The sequence below is a fragment of the Chiloscyllium punctatum genome, chromosome 9, assembly GCF_047496795.1.
Source record: "Chiloscyllium punctatum isolate Juve2018m chromosome 9, sChiPun1.3, whole genome shotgun sequence".
NCBI classification, from domain to species: Eukaryota; Metazoa; Chordata; class Chondrichthyes; order Orectolobiformes; family Hemiscylliidae; genus Chiloscyllium; species Chiloscyllium punctatum.
In genome coordinates this window covers 74,896,403-74,909,139 of record NC_092747.1, presented here as the reverse complement: position 1 = coordinate 74,909,139, position 12,737 = coordinate 74,896,403, and the positions used below count along the sequence as shown (strand labels likewise).

The following is a 12,737-nucleotide window of genomic DNA, read 5'->3' as shown; positions in this document are numbered from 1 at the left end:
AAGTTCTGTTCACTATCAGTATACTCACAAGTCAGGAGTGTGATGGAATACTTTCCATTTACCTTGGTGAGTGACACCCCTAAGGACCTCCTTTCCACTTAAGGACCTCAGTGCTCCTTGGAAGCCTAGTTGCTCTATAACCTCTAACAAATTCTTTCCTTAAAATCAGAAATCACTTAACTGTCAAACTTCTGCATCTCTTCATTCTGAGCCTTTGGATTTAGTTAAAATTATTATTGATTTGATAGAAACACAGTTGAAAGATTTAGTCTACTGTCTACTGAACAATCATTTATTCGGATACTTATCTTTGATGCTACAGCTTCAAGCAGACCACAATTAGACTATGGAAAGGCTACAAATTCATTGCATGATATTTGGCAATTACATTTTAAAGAGAATACAGAATATCCTTTATTGTCACATGTATTCAAGTCCAGAAATACAGGAGTACAATGAAATCGTACCATCTTAGGTACAAAGTATCTAGGTACAGATCTTAGATACAAAATAGAGAAATAAAGGAAAAAAGGAAAAAGGTTACATTGCTTACAGTTATTCATAGCATAAATTAGAAAAATGAAAAAAAAAGTTAAAAAGATAAGCATCAATGAAGCTGTGGCACTGGATAAAGTTCTGGCAGTCCTGATAAAGGGCTAAGTTTGAAACGCCAACTTTCTTGCTTCTCAGATGCTACCTAGCCTGTTGTGTTTTTTCAAGTGCAACCCTTCATCAATTCTGACTTCTCAGGCATCTGTAGACCTCACTATCTTCTAAAAGGTAAGCATTACAATCTTTTTTATAAAGGCCTGCAGTAGATCAGCTTAGGGAGCTTCAACACATGGCCTGACTGGGCTCACAAGCCACTGACCACCTGCACCAGTCCCCAGTCCAACAACCATCCTGTTACACTTGAGCTTCCAGTCCGCTGGCCATTTCCCCTCCACTCAGGCCTCCAGCCCACTGGCTGTCCCCAGGTAGCTTGGACCACATTCAACTTTTATGAGATCAGCACTGCACCCATTCCTACAAACACTCCATCTGTCTCAATGCAAATATGTCTTAACTTGTGCATTTGATTGGGCATTTTCTCAAGACAAATAACATCAATGTGTACAGGTTTTTCAACATCATGCATGATCTAAATATCTATTCTTTTTCTCTGTAACTAATTCCTCCTGATCAACATCCTTTAACAGTGATGTGAGAGTACAATATTTGCCATATTGACCATCAGTTAGAAGGGCATCATGAAGTTGAAAACTTTACATGCACTCCTTTCGAACACCATACTTGAGACCGATATCATTTCAAGATCAGACATTTCTGGGCAAACAGCTAATTGTCACACCAAACTACTTCTCAAGGTATGAACTTCTTAGCTGGATGAAAGTGAAGAAGTTTCTTGATATTTCTTCCCTTTGGTGATCAGGCAGCTGAGCCAGAATACACTATTGAATTGAATTGAATTAGCTTTATTGTTACATGTATTTAAAAGAGTACGGTGAAAACTTTACAAATTGCCACCTCCAGCACCATCTTATATAAGAAGTACCTAGGTACAGGTTCTTCATACAAATTCTTAGGAAAAAAAGTTAGAAAATACAGAAATAAAAAATTCAGCATTACAGATCATAAGAATAAATTAGAAAATAGAGAAATAAAAAGTTCAAAACAACAGTCCTTCCAACCCAGTCCACACTGGCACCTAGCCTCCTGTCCGAATCAGGCTTTGACTCCAGTCCACGCCAAACTTCATTCCAAGGCTTTCAAGGCTGGATTTCGAGGCAACCACTCTGGATTCATCTTGGGTCTGCACGTTCATACTGAGGCCACACCATGTCGAAAGACTGCCATGGGTTTCCAAAAGACCACCACACCAAGCTGCTGAGAGATTACCATGCCAGGCTAAGTGACCATCACACTGGGCTGAGACACCATTGGGCCGAGCCGGGAAACCACCATGCTTTGCCAGGTCTGCTCTGAGTCTGAGAAACCAAGTCAGTGCTGAGGCCAGGAGTTCAGAAAATTGCTGAGAAGAAAGAAGAGAGAGTAAAATACACCAAAGAGAAATAAAGAAAAATAAACAAATCGAGTGGATGAGTTCTGGCTGTAGCTCTACCCTGCTACCATCCTTGGGAGCCAAAGGAATAATCCATGGATTCTTTACTGATCTTACCATGGATTGAGGAGCTCTTTTAGCACAATGGTTGCTTCCCTACCTCTGGGTATGAAGCTCAGGGCATGAATCCTATTCCAGGATTTTATAGCCATGAAAAGTGCACTTATAATATAACAAAATAGGCTGATTTCTAGCTTGTACATCCTTCACTACAGCTGATGGTTGTATAATCAGGAGGGCTTCCTGGTCAGTCATTCTGAAGTACTTTGCAAATAGTGAAGATTAGTCCAATGGAAGTCAATGTCTCAAGCCATGGAAATGAGGATTAGGGAAAGACAGACAAACTCATAACTTAAGTGTCGATGTTAGCATGGACAGTAATTTTAGGTTGACTTCTTCAAACATGGTAACAATTTATCCCAGAATGTTAATTAGATAGTGACAACAGTTATAATGGCAAATTCATTATTGCCTTCACTTTAATCTTACTCTATCAAAGGAAGCTTCAGCAAATGCTTTGATCAATTTCAGTACTGAAGTATGAGACAATGCAGACCACATTTTCAAAATACAATATAATCCATAACTTTTTCCAGTGATAACCAGCATATAGCTACATAATTGAAGAGGCGAAAGGGAGGACTGCAGATGCTGGAGATTAGAGTCGAGAGTGTGGTGCTGGTAAAGCACAGCACATCAGGCAGCATCCGAGGAGCAGGAGAATTGATGTTTTGGGTAAAAGCCCTTCATCAGAAATGTTTGTCATTCCTGGAGTTTGATGCTGGAGTTTAGAGCTATTACCACATGAGTGTAAGGATTAAGTTTAGCAAATGCTTATACAGTACAGGCAAAAGTTAACAAAGGACTATGTAAGCAATGATTCCTGTTTACAGGTCCATGTCGATAAATGAAGTAATAAAATCAAAGTGCAACAACAATGTTAGAACACAGAAAGACCACTTGCTTTAGAAGATAGACTAGTTTGAAGAAATTAGGCACAAAGGTCTCAAAAGTACAGAGGGAGATGAGTTAAGAGGCTTCCAGAGACATCCATGCTGCTCTCACAGTAGGAAGCAAGAACCATCTAAACTGGGATATTAATTGTGAAGCTTCATTAATGGTCCTGATACCTCCACATTAAGTATCTCCTTATCTAAACTTTATTGTACAATCTCACACTTCTTACAGCACTGCTGATGAAGAGAAATAACCATATGCTTTCATCCTGTGTTCCAGTTATGAAGAAAGGTTGGATATACTGGGTTTGCTTTCACTAGAACACAGGAGGTTGAGGGATAAACTGATAGAGGTTTATAGTATGGAAGGGCAAAGTGTGTCAACACAGGCCTGTAGAGCTGAAGAGCCTGTTCCTGTGCTGTATTGCTCTTTGTTCTTTGTTCAATCCCTGCTCCAGAACCAACCTGACTTCTTTCCTTGACCCTGACTCAAATTTGCCCAACTCACTAACATCCCACCCTGACCCAATCAGAGTAACCAGTTATCCTCTCATCTACCCTGCCACCCTGCCACATTGTCACTTTACCTCCATCAACTTACCCTCTATCTAGCTTAAAAATGTGTTGCTGGAAAAGCGCAGCAGGTCAGGCAGCATCAAAGGAGAAGGAGAATTGACGTTTCGGGCTTAAGCCCTTCTTCAGGAAAGAAGGGTTTCCTGAAGAAGGGCTTATGCCTGAAACGTCGATTTTCCTTCTCCTTTGATGCTGCCTGACCTGCTGCGCTTTTCTAGCAACATATTTTTAAGCTCTGATCGTCAGCATCTGCAGTCCTCACTTTCTCCTTACCCTCTATCTACCCTAACATGTTACTTTCCATCACTATACCCAATTTTACCCCCATCACCTTGCCTCTTTCTCTAGTGACAACAATCCCCTCATACCTTTACTACTTACCTCACCCAACCCCTCTGACACACATGACTCACACTCATTTACTAACACATGAAGAAGCTGTTTAAGTGTCCAACTGTTGTTCAGTGTGTTAATAAATGAATAAACTTGTCAGAATATGGCAGCTACTGCTGTAAAGAATGGCCTGGCTTTCCACTGGCTCATCTAGAGAACTAACAAGAATTAACCACTCAACAAGAATTCTAAACAAAAACAGTCAGTGCTGGAGAAACTCAGCAGGTCTGGCTGCAGCTGTGGAGAGAAGGTTTCAAGTCTGATATGACCCCCCCTTTGGAACTATGAGAATTCAGTTGGACTAAAGATATGCTGTGCATTTCTGAGGCCTCCAGCAACAGAAGTTGGGTCCAAAAATGTGGGGGCCGGATGGAAGGTGAATGGATAGGTGCAAAGGCAGCAATCTGATAGTGATTGTTGCTATGAGAAGATTTGGTTCACTGTCTCTCTTGTAGGTGATATGGAAGGTCCTATGGAAGACTTGAGATCAGAACCAGGAAACTTTGAAGGCAAGTAAAGCAAAATCATTGTGAAACAAATGCAGAGAACACTAAATAAACTCAGCATCTGTGGAGAGAGAAACAGAGTTAACATTTTAAACTTAATATAACTCTTTGTCAGAACTGAAGATGCACCATCTGTGAGAAGTTGGTGGCTGACATTTTAAAAGCTCTGTGGCAATCAGAGAATGCTATAATATGACTAAGCCCAAAAGAAGTAATCCTGGACTCCCTGGAAATGAATGACCTACAAAGCTACATGGGTATACTACTGAGGCTACTCACGTTGGCTAAAGTCCAGAGAATGGTTCAGTGGCTGTGACTTGGGCTGAGGATTTCAGCTCATAAAGAGAGATGCAGGGGAGGTGAGAGACTGTGAGATTCCTCATCTGTCCTAAAATGTTGGACTCCTCCCACCCTAAACTGTAAAGTGCTCTGTCCCAGACTGATGGAGGTGGGCGTATGCAGAGGGTCAGAACAGAGGATGGGCTGAGACTGTAAGGCTCAGACTCAGCTAAACCACAGAGATGTCGGATGCCACTCATGGGCCATTGACCTGTGCCCCCTCTCCGAAGTAAGGTCCTTCGTACAATTAGCATACTTCAAAGAGTGTAATTAACAAGTTTAATCTAATGGGAAATCATGGCATGGGAATTGTGAGGTGCTCCTCCTGTGCTGTGTGGGAAGTCATCGATATGTCCATTTTTCCCAGCAACTATGTGAACAAGAAGTGTGTCCAGCTGCAGTCACTGGCTTAATGCTATTCCAAGCTGGGTCAGTTGATGGAGTCACTGCAATGCTGAATTTGCCATGGATAGCATGTTCAATGAGGTGGTCACACTACAGGTAAAGACTAAACAGGTAGAAAGTGGATGGATGACCACCCTGTAGAGTGGCAGACAGACAGGTGGTGTAGGAGACCTCTGTGACCAGAAACTCTTCACCATTTTAAGCACTGTTGGGAATGGGGAGGGAGAGGACTTCTCAGGGGGAGAACAGTGGAAGCTAAGTCCATGGAACCACGGGTGGCTCTGCTGCACAAGAGGGAAGGAAGATGGGCAGGAAATCTATGGTGATAGGGGATTCAGTAGGAGGAGGAACAGGTGTGGCCAAAAAAATGAGACTCCCTGGTGTCAGGGTCAAAGATGTCGTGGAGTAGCTGCAGGGCATTCTGAAGTGGGAGGGTGAACATCGTATGTATTAGCACCAATAACACAGGTGAAATAAGGCATGAAGTCCTACAAGCTGCATAGAGGGAGTTAGGATGTAAATTAAACTGTAGAACCTAGAAGGTAGTAAGTTCTAAAGAAGGTATAACAAATGGAATATAGCAGATAAACATGTGCCTGGAAAAATGGTGTAGGAGGAGGAATTGAATTTGCTGGTACATTGGAATGGGTTCTGCAGAAAGAAGGTGGAACTGACATAAGCAGGACGGAATGCATCTGGACAGAAGCAGGATCAATGTCCTCAGGGGTGCCAAAGATAATACGGAGATGGGCATTGCTAATATTATGAGGGAGGGTTTAAAATATTAAGGAGATAGGATCTTGAGCAGGAAGAAAGGGAAAAAGAAATGAGGAAAGAAACAAAAGACAGAAATGTAAGAAGCCAGAGTGGAAGGCAGAAAAAAGAACAATGAAAATTAAATGGGATCTTCATGCAATATAAAGCTAAGACGACTAACGAGATTAAAAAGATAAGTCTAAAGATTTCTGTGTCTTACTGAGTATAGCATTTATAATAAGCTAGATAAATTAGCAGTGCAAAGCGATACATATGGTCATGATATAGTTTCAATTACAGCGACATGACTGTAGTGTTACCACTGGTGGGAACTGGTCATCCAGGAGTATTCATTATTTACGAAGGACAGACAAAGTAGGAAAGGAGATAGGGTAGCATTGTTAGTAAAGAAATATTCAATGCAATAGTGAGGATAGATAAACACTTATAACAGCATGATGTGGAATCTGTACGGATGGGGATTATAAACACCATAGAATCATATAGTGTGGACACAGATCATTTGGACAAACAGGTTCACACCAATCCTTCAAAGAATAACCCAAATTACTCTGCATTTCCCCTGACTAATGCACCTAATCTACACATCCCTGAACACTGTGGGCAATTTTAGCCTGCAGATCTTTGGACTGTGGGAGGAAACCAGAGCACGCAGAGGAAACCCATGCAGACCTGGGGAGAATGTGCAAACTGCACATAGACAGCAACCCAAGGCTGGAATCAAATCTGGGTCCCTGGCACTGTAAGGCAGCAGTGCTAACCACTAAACCATCATGCCACCCTTAGGAACATCCCACCCAGAGTTATCCTTGTAAATGGCTAACGCACCTAACCTACACATCCCTGAACATTTAGAAGGTAGAGCCGGAAAAGCACAGGAGGTCAGTTCCTGATGAAGGGCTTATGTCTGAAACGTCAATTCTCCTGCTACTGACCTCCTGAGATGCTGCCTGACCTGATGTGTTTTTCGAGGAGAAAGTGAGGACTGCGGATGCTAGAGATCAGAGCTGAAAATGTGTTGCTGGAAAAGCGCAGCAGGTCAGGCAGCATCCAAGGAACAGGACAATCGACGTTTCGGGCATAAGCCCTTCTTCAGGAATGAGGAAAGTGTGTCCAGCAGGCTAAGGTAAAAGGTAGGGAGGAGGGACTTGGGGGAGGGATGTTGGAAATGTGATAGGTGGAAGGAGGTCAAGGTGAGGGTGATAGGCCGGAGTGGGGTGGGGGCGGAGAGGTCAGGAAGAAGATTGCAGGTTAGGAAGGCGGTGCTAAGTTCAAGGGACTTGACTGAGACAAGGTGTGGGGAGGGGATATGAGGAAACTGGAGAAATCTGAGTTCATCCCTTGTGGTTGGAGGGTTCCTAGGCGGAAGATGAGGCGCTCTTCCTCCAACCATCGTGTTGCTGTGGTCTGGCGATGAAGGAGTCCAAGGACCTGCAAGTCCTTAGTGGAGTGGGAAGGGGAGTTGAAGTGTTGAGCCACAGGGTGGTTGGGTTGGTTGGTCCGGGTGTCCCAGAGGTGTTCTCTGAAACGTTCCGCAAGTAGGCGGCCTGTCTCCCCAATATAGAGGAGGCTACATCGGGTGCAGCGGATGCAATAAATGATGTGTGTGGAGGTGCAGGTGAACTTGTGGCGGATATGGAAGTATCCCTTGGGGCCTTGGAGGGAATTAAGGGGAGAGGTGTGGGCGCAAGTTTTGCATTTCTTGCGGTTGCAGGGGAAGGTGCTGGGAGTGGAGGTTGGGTTGGTGGGGGGTGTGGACCTGACGAGGGAGTCACGGAGGGAGTGGTCTTTTCGGAATGCTGATAGGGGAGGGGAGGGAAATATATCCCTGGTGGTGGGGTCCGTTTGGAGGTGGCGGAAATGACGGCGGATTATACGCTGTATATGGAGATTGGTGGGGTGGTAGGTGAGGACCAGTGAGGTTCTGTCCTGGTGGCAGTTGGAGGGACAGGGCTCAAGGGCAGAGGAGCGGGAAGTGGAGGAGATGCAGTGGAAGGCATCGTCGACCACGTCTGGGGGGAAATTGCGGTCTTTGAAGAAGGAGGCCATCTGGGTTGTACGGTATTGGAACTGGTCCTCCTGGGAGCAGGTGCAGCAGAGACGAAGGAATTGGGAATATGGGATGGCATTTTTACAGGGGGCAGGGTGGGAGGAAGTGTAGTCTAGGTAGCTGTGGGAGTCGGTCGGTTTATAGTAAATGTCCGTGTTGATTCGGTCGCCCGAGATAGAAATGGAAAGGTCTAGGAAGGGGAGGGAGGAGTCTGAGACAGTCCAGGTGAATTTGAGGTCGGGGTGGAAGGTGTTGGTAAAGTGGATGAACTGTTCAACCTCCTCGTGGGAGCACGAGGCAGCACCGATACAGTCATCGATGTAGTGGAGGAAAAGGTGGGGAGTTCCAAAAAGACCACTCCCTCCGTGACTCCCTCGTCAGGTCCACACCCCCTACCAACCCAACCTCCACTCCCAGCACCTTCCCCTGCAACCACAAGAAATGCAAAACTTGCGCCCACACCTCCCCCCTTACTTCCCTCCAAGGCCCCAAGGGATACTTCCATATCCGCCACAAGTTCACCTGCACCTCCACACACATCATTTATTGCATCCGCTGCACCCGACGTAGCCTCCTCTATATTGGGGAGACAGGCCGCCTACTTGCGGAACGTTTCAGAGAACACCTCTGGGACACCCAGACCAACCAACCCAACCACCCCGTGGCTCAACACTTCAACTCCCCCTCCCACTCCACCAAGGACATGCAGGTCCTTGGACTCCACCCTCACCAGACCATAGCAACACGACGGTTGGAGGAAGAGCGCCTCATCTTCCGCCTAGGAACCCTCCAACCACAAGGGATGAACTCAGATTTCTCCAGTTTCCTCATATCCCCACCCCACACCTTGTCTCAGTCAAATCCCTTGAACTCACACCGCCTTCCTAACCTGCAATCTTCTTCCTGACCTCTCCGCCCCCATTCCACTCTGGCCTATCACCCTCACCTTGACCTCCTTCCATCTATCGCATTTCCAACGCCCCTCCCCCAAGTCCCTCCTCCCTACCTTTTTTCTTAGCCTTGGACACACTTTCCTCATTCCTGAAGAAGGGCTTATGCCCGAAACGTCGATTCTCCTGTTCCTTGGATGCTGCCTGAGCTGCTGCGCCATTCCAGCAACACATTTTCAGCTGCTGTGTTTTTCCAGCACTATACTCTTGGCTCTGAGCTCCAGCATCTGCAGTCCTCACTTTCTCCTGGGCAATTTAGCATGGCCAACCCACCAAGGGCAAAAAAATGTTGTTGGGTGTTACCTATATGTCATCAAATAGTAGTGGAGATATAAAGGAACGTATTCTTTATTAAGATGGAGAGTGAAGTAGTCAAATTTGAAACTCAGGACCTGGATCTAAATAAAGGTATTTATGCTGGTATGAGGCACAAATTGAAAGGATGGATTAAGGAACAAACCAAAAGGGGTTGATGGTGGATAGGCAATATGTCATAGTTAAAGAATTATAACAATTATAACAATTAATCTTTCCTGTCTTGCTTAAAAACTGTAGAAGAAAGTTAGCTCAACCAGGGCTTACAAAATAAATTAGCGATATATTACATTCAAAGATGAGACATTTAAATGGGTCTTTTTCTGAGTAGCAGCCAGTCATTAGTGGGATACTGCAAGAATCAGTGCATGGGTCCCAGCTATTCACAAAATACGTAAATGATCTGGATGAGGGAATCAAATGCTCAATTTCCAAGTTTGCTGATGACATAAAACTGGGTAGGATAGTCAATTGTGAGGAGGTTACAAGGAGGCATCAATATGATTTAGACAATTTGAGTGAGTAAACAAACACATGGCTGATGCAGAATAACAGAGTTGTAGAGTTTGGAGCAGTACAGCCTGGAAACAGACCCTTCGGTCCAACCCATCCACGCTGACCAGATATCTTCAATTAATCTGGTTCCATTTGCCAAAATTTCAATCATTTCCTTCTAAACCCTTCCTATTCATATACAGTACCCTTCTAGATGCCTTTTCATTTTCAGCCTCTGGCAGCTCATTCCATACACACAGCATGCTGTGTCTGAAGAAGTTGCCCCCTTGGGTCCCTTTTAAATCTTTCACCATTCACCTTAAACCTCTGCCCTCTAGTTTTGGGCTCTCCCACCCTGGGTTGCCCCTCATGATGTCATAAACCTTTTTAAGGTCACTCAGACCCTGATGGTTCAGGGAAAACGGCCCCAGCTATTCAGCTTCTCCTTGTAGCTCAACACATCATTGGCAATAGTGTACCTTTTCTGATCCCTTTCAAGTTTCACAACATCATTTCTATAGCAGGGAGACCAGAATTGAATGCAGTATTCCAAAAGTGGCTTAACCATTGTCCTGTACAGCCGCAACAGGATCTCAATATCCTTAATGCACAGACCAATACAAAACACCTTCTTCCTATCCTGTCTCCCTGAGACCCAACTTTCAAGGAACTATGAAACTGCATTCCAAAGTCTTTTTACTCAGCAACACTCCCCAGGACCTTACCATTAAGTTTCAATTCCTGCCATGATTTGTCTTTCCAAAACGCAGCACCTCACATGCATCTAAATTAATCTAATCCCATTTATTAGATTTTGGCCCAAATCCCTCTAAACCCTTCTTATTCATATCCCCATCCAGATGTCTTTTTGATGTTGCATCCATCTGCCACTCCTCAGCCCACTGACTCATCTGATCAAGGTCCCATTGTATTCTGAGGTTGCTTTCTTCGCTGTCCACTACACTTCCGATTTTGGTCTCACCTGCAAACGTGCTAAACATACCTTCTATGTTCACATCTAAATCATTTACATAAATGACAAAAAGCAGTGGAACCAGTATTGATCCTTGTGGCACACCGCAGGGCACAGGCCTCCAATCTGAAATGCAACACTCCACCACACCCTCTGTCTTCTACCTTCGAGCCAGTTGGCTATTTCTCCTTGTATTCTGTGTGATCTAACATCACTAACCAGTCTACCAGTCTATCTTAATGGAGTCCATATAGATCATGTCCACCACCTGCCTTCATCAATCCTTTTTGTTATTTCTTCAATTAACTCAATGAAATTAGTGAGACATGATTTCCCATGCACAAAGTCATGCTGACTATCCTTAATCAGTCCTTGCCTTTCTAAAGGATCCTGAGGGATCGTCTTCTTCAACAACTTGCCCACCATTGATGTCGGGCACACAGGTGGATAATTTCCTGGCTTTTCATTACCTCTATTCTTAAATAGTGGCACCACGTCAATCTTACAGCATCTCTCCTATCGTTGATTCAAATATCTCAGCTACAGGCCCAGCAATCACATCCCTGGCTTCCCACAGAGTTCTAGGATACAACTGATCAGGTCCCAGGGATTTAACCATCTTTATACATTTTAAGACATCCAACACCTCCTCCTCTCTAATATGGACATCTTTCAAAAGTCACCATCTATTTCCCAACATTCTGTACCTTCCAATTCTTTTTCCACTAATGTAAAATACTTGTTTAGTATCTCCCCATCTCCTGCAGCTCCATACATAGGTGGCCTTGCTGATCTGTAAGGGACCTTATTCTCTCCCTAGTTACTTTTTTGTCCTTAATGTATTTGTGAAATCCCTTTGGATTCTCCTTAACCCTATTTGCCAAAGCTATCTCATGTCCTATTTTTGCCCTCCTAATTTCCTTCTTAAGTATTTTTTGTCTTTATACCCATCTAGGGATTCACTTGATCCTTGCAGTCCATACCTGACAATTGTTTCCTTCTTTTTCTTGACCAAAACCTCAATTTCTCGAGTCATCCAGCAGTCCCTACACATACCAGCCTTGCCCTTCACCCTAACAGGAACATATTGTCTCTGGACTCTTGGGATCTCGTTTTTGAAGGCTTCCCATTTCCCAGCCATTCCTTTACCTGCAAATTTCCATTCACAATAAACTTTTGAAAGTTCTTGCCTAATAACATCAGATTTGGACTTGCTCTAATTTAGAACTTCAACTTTTAGACCCAGTCTATCCTTTTCCATCACTATCTTAAAATTAATAGAATTATGGTCACTGCCCCAAAGTTATCCCCCACTGACACCTTAGTCATCTGCCCTGCCTTATTTGTCAAGAGTAGGTCAAGTTTTGCTCTTTTTCTAGTTGGTACATCCACATACGGAAGCAGAAAATTTTCTTGGACACACTTAACAAATTCCTCTTCTTCTAAGCCCTTAACATTATGGCAGTCCCAGTCTATGTTTGGAAAGTTAAAATCCCCTACCATTACCACCCTATTCTTCTTACAGATAACTGAGATCTCCTTACAAATTTGTTCCTCAATTTTGTGCTGGCAGTTAGTGGTCTACAGTACAATCCCAATAAGGTGATCATCTCTTTCTTATTTCTCAATTCCACCTAAATAACTTGTGAAAATATTCAGTGTGAGAAATAGAAAATATGATTTAAATGGTAATATTTTGGGAAATACTGACGTACAAAGCAATCTGGGTGTCCTTGTACACTAACCAATGAAAGTAGACAGGCAGCTTGCAGTAAACAAATTTGAAGGCAAGTTGTATATTGACCTCCATTACAAGAGGATTTGAGTTCCTAAGTAGGGAAGCCTCACTGCTGTTATACAGAGCCTTAGTGAAACATTATCTG

General features: G+C 43.8%; 1 long non-coding RNA gene across 1 annotated transcript in view; it reads right to left on the bottom strand.

The window, feature by feature from the left end:
* Positions 1–278: 278 nt before the first annotated feature.
* LOC140481512 (uncharacterized) overlaps positions 279–12,737 on the bottom strand; it is a 29,588-nt gene continuing 17,129 nt past the window's right edge. Inside the window, exon 2 of the long non-coding RNA XR_011961544.1 lies at positions 279–2,032. This is a non-coding gene — a long non-coding RNA (uncharacterized lncRNA). The remainder of the gene's footprint in view (positions 2,033–12,737) is intronic.